At 52.9% G+C, this 4,076-nt stretch overlaps 1 protein-coding gene across 2 annotated transcripts in view; it reads right to left on the bottom strand.

Annotated features, from left to right (window-relative positions):
- ANKDD1A (ankyrin repeat and death domain containing 1A) overlaps nt 1-1,296 on the bottom strand; it is an 18,229-nt gene extending 16,933 nt beyond the window's left edge. For both annotated transcript variants that reach the window (XM_026073702.1, XM_026073727.1), the window contains exon 1: nt 950-1,296. The gene's annotated coding sequence lies outside the window, so the exon portion shown is untranslated. The remainder of the gene's footprint in view (nt 1-949) is intronic.
- Between the last annotated feature and the right edge of the window lie 2,780 nt (nt 1,297-4,076).

Genomic DNA, 4,076 nt, shown 5'->3' with positions numbered 1-4,076 from the left:
GGGGGCGGCCCCGCCGCTTTAGCTGCTATTTAAAGGGAGGAGGGGGGAAAAATCCTCGTTTTGAATGTTTTCGCTCCGTTCCCAAAGGGACTGTGTGCGGAGAGGGGTTTCTGTGTGGGAAATACGGGGAGGCAAAAGCCTTCCGGGGCGAGAAATGGCGGGCAGGTGGGTTTGGTGAGGGGGAGGCGGGAGCAGGCGGCCCTGACAGGGATAACGGCTTCCCCCGCCTGCCCCGTGTGGAGAATAACGGTCTCCCCCGCCCGCCCGCCCGCGGCCTGGATGTGCCTCAGGGCAGAGTTTGGGGTTCAACGTGGTGCTCGCCGCGAGGGGAAAATCTGATTCCGCCTGTGCAAGCGCCTGCGGTAGCAAAGGGGTCTCCCCCTCCACTGGCCGCCTGTAGCGCATCCAAACACCTCTCCCTCCTTACAGCCCCYGCAAAGAGGCTGTTGACACTTGATAAATTGAGCTAGGGAATCACGGTCGGTTTGGTTTTTATCCCACAGGTCGTTCCCCTCCCCTGCTTGTGCAGAGGGGGCATCAGCTAGTCCCAGGATCTGCTCGGCACGTGCCTTAGGGGCAAATCTGGGAGGAAAGGAGCGTTTCTCCCCTCAGCCRAGTCCCTTTCGGTCTCCACCTGCTGCTTAAATCATGCTGTGAAGATAGAAATAAAAACTGCCTAAGAGGTGAGTTCAGGCAGGGAGAGAAGAAGGGACGATAATGCTCTGTCGGGAGCTCCCTTCACCCTTGGTTTTAGTGAATTCTCCTGGGTCTGGTTTTGTCTTTAATTTATTTWTTTTTTTCATGTTGATAATGTTAGGAGAAAGAATCCAGGCAGCAGAAAGAATCCAGAGGCCGAGGGACAAATCAGCTGTTTCAGAGAGGCCTGAGGTAAGTGAAAAAACAGGGTCCCAAACAGCCGGTTGTGCAAGTARGGATCAAGACGGGGTACCTGGTCCTGTCGGTGTTGTCCCCTGGTACCTCCCRTCAAACCCAGCCTTGGGAGATGCTGCTTTTCATGCAGGACGAGGTAGTGACTCTCTGGACGCACGGGAGCCTCTCTTTCTGCCGCAGCCATTTCGGTTCAGCCTGTAACGAGGTCTCTAAGGCAGGTCTGGCCCCCACAGCTTTCTTGCCTTATCTAATTTGCTGGGTAAGTGTGGCACCAYGGATGTTGCTGTGTACCTTTGATGTCTCCGCGGCGCTGCCGACCGCCACCAGCTGTCCTTCAGGAGCAGGGTGCTCTGGTGTTTGAGGTCTGTATTGGAGCGATAAGGTATTGCTGCTACCGAAGCAAGGTCTAAGTGATCAATGTTTACATAAAGAGGCAGTTTCTAAGCAAGGCTGTGTTGCAGTAACAGCCTCCAGTGGCAGCCACTGTGCTGTCCTGGAAACCCGCTGGTGGGCTCGAAGGGTTTGGGTCAGAGCTTGCCCAGTTCAGCTGGCTTTATCTGGATGTTGTCAAATCGCCCTGTACGTGTTTGGCTCTGCAGAAGTTGTCCCAGCTTCCGTTCTTTCCCTTCCCCTCCACTTTTCTAACAATTTAGTATTTGAAAAAAATAGTCAAAAGCACTTCCAGTCCTTTGATGTCCCAGTCATCTTGGGGTGTGACCATAGACCAAACGTATAACCAGTGGTTCAAGGCTGTGTAGCCAGAGGCGGCATAAAGTAAAACTCAGTGACTTCAGAATATTCATTTTACCTCTGCAAAAAATATGTGTGTGTTTATGTATATACGCATGTGTTTATGTATATGTACATATATATATGTGTGCACGTGCACACACATGGATTGTTTGCCCCTGTATTGGGTTTCCCTGATGCTTTCAGGCATAAGAGTTTGCTCTAACGCTGGCTGCAGTACTGCCAAACAGCCCTTCCCGGATGGCTCCAGCCTGTGTGCTGCTTGCCAGGCACAGTGTCCAGCTTAGGTGAGGCCCGCACACCGGAGGAGCTGTCTCACCCTGCCATCTACCGGGAACATCTGCTAAGTCCTGCCTGCTGGCCCTGCCCGCTTGGAAGCACGAGGAGCCTGTGCAGATGGGCACGTGCTGTGATGTGTTCTGGCCCCATCTTTTTGTCTTAAATGACATCTCCTTACATTTTCTAGCCTTTTCTGTATTTGCTTGCGCTCTGCCATGCCATGGATGTGGGGGAGCTGTTCACTCTCCCCACAGTCTAGCTTCACCCCAGTAGGAGCCATTGCTGTTCTTGATTTGAAGTATGGTTCTGCTCTAGGATCTAACACTGCTGTCTATCTGCCCTCCTAGAGAGGAGCTACTAGCACAGTGCACTGAGACACTGCCTCTTTGTCACTAGAAAATCTTCCTTTTGGCTCAAGCCTTCATTTCATATCTCAGAGGGCATCATGAATAGACCTGGTGCACTATGTTCCTAAGCTCTGGGGGAGGCCCATGCTGAATTCTGTCATTGCTATCTCTTGCATTTTCTTGTCTGCATCGGTTTTTGCTCTGAAAGGAGAGAGACCTTGGGTTGATCGAGTACATGCTGTTGCTTTTTGGCCTTCAAATACATAGAAAAATTTTGTGAAGAGAAAGGAGTAACCTGGTCTGCAAACCCAGGATGGGCAGGACTAGGAGGCATGACCTTAAATTGCAGCAGGCAGGACTTAATTTCTCCTGTGTATAGCTTTCCAGTGGCCAAGACAGCAAAGTGGACTAGACTGCAGAAAGTGGGGGGAGGGCAGGGGCTGTTTTGCTGTTGGTGACAGGGAAGAGTGGGCCCACATCCCTTGGGATAGGAGAAGTGACCTTGTGAGGTTCCTTCCAGCCCCTCTCCTCTACGTAGTCTCTGCAGCATCTGCACTCCCTCTCTGTCCCGTGCAGGCTTACAGACCTCTGCAAGACTTCATCCTTGTCATGGGCCACTCTCTCCTCCTCCAAAGGAATCCCTGGAGGAGCGCACCATGTTTCAGTGTCTCCCGGGGCTCTCCAGCCTTGCTATACATTTGGTTTTGGCTGAGAGCACACACTGATCGCGGTGACCACATGAGGGTGCCAGTGCTGTTTACCTGCCACAGTGTGCTGCAGTGAGCAATGAACGCCAGGCTGCAGTTGGGGCTGTTCTCCGGGCTCAGGCTCAGGCTAGTTTTGGGGGACTGCGCTAGCCTGGGGACCCCTGCCTAGGCCTGTGCTGCTCCGGTGAGAGAGTGCAGGCCATGTGCGTGTGGTGGGAGATGCAGGGAGGCAGGCCCAAAGCAGAGGCAGCATCCCGAGGGGATGCTGAGATGCAGAGACCCCCTGTGACTTCAGAAACATCCCTCTGTGGGCACAGCTACGTCTCGTGCGAGGACGCCAGCACTATCGTTAGTGCTGGGAGCAGCAGAGCTGAGTCTGTAGTTTCCATCTCATCGCAGGCATGCTGCCGAAGGGCGTTGTAGCACTGGTGCAGCTGTCCTGCTGCTCGGACGGTTGGCAAGGGTTGGCCTGCCCAGCTGTGAAACGGGGAGGGTTGCCTCTCATCCCTGTAGATCATAAGCTCTTGAGCAATTACATATTGGGGGGGGGGGCAGTGTCTATGCTGGTCTCGGAGGTTTGGATTTGTGTTTTGTTTTCCTTTTATTCAAATTGAATTTAAAAAAAATGTCTGGTAAGAAAATCAAGCATAAGGGCTGTCTGGGTAAAGGAGAAGCCCTGTTTTTGTACAATAGCTCCGTAGGTGTAGCATCCCCCCAGGAAGGGGGAAAGCTAGGTTTCATCCTTGCCTCTGCCTGAGGGGCGATGCAAACTCTGGTCTCCGCAGGACCGCAGAGAGTGCCGTAAACAGCAAGCTGTGAGCATGTCTGGCGTGGAAGGTTGTTCTTGCTCTTTCCTGTTATTTTAAATAATTAATGATTTGATGGAGCAGGGAGTGGAGAAGGCAGGTGTCCCGTCTCCCCCGAGAGCAGTGTGTGCACCAGGCTAGACGGAGTCTTGCTCTCTCTCAATGAATATTTAAGCGTCTTAGACAAATTGGAGTGGCGCCAGCAGGAATGACTGAGAAGGGCTGAGCCTTTCCCACTGGGCACCTAGTGCCTGAGGGCTGGGGAAACGGCACTGAATAGGGCAGAGAGTAATCCC

Source organism: Apteryx rowi, unplaced genomic scaffold (assembly GCF_003343035.1).
Source record: "Apteryx rowi isolate R43461 unplaced genomic scaffold, aptRow1 scaffold_11, whole genome shotgun sequence".
NCBI lineage: Eukaryota > Metazoa > Chordata > Aves > Apterygiformes > Apterygidae > Apteryx > Apteryx rowi.
This window is presented reverse-complemented; position numbering and strand designations above follow the sequence as displayed.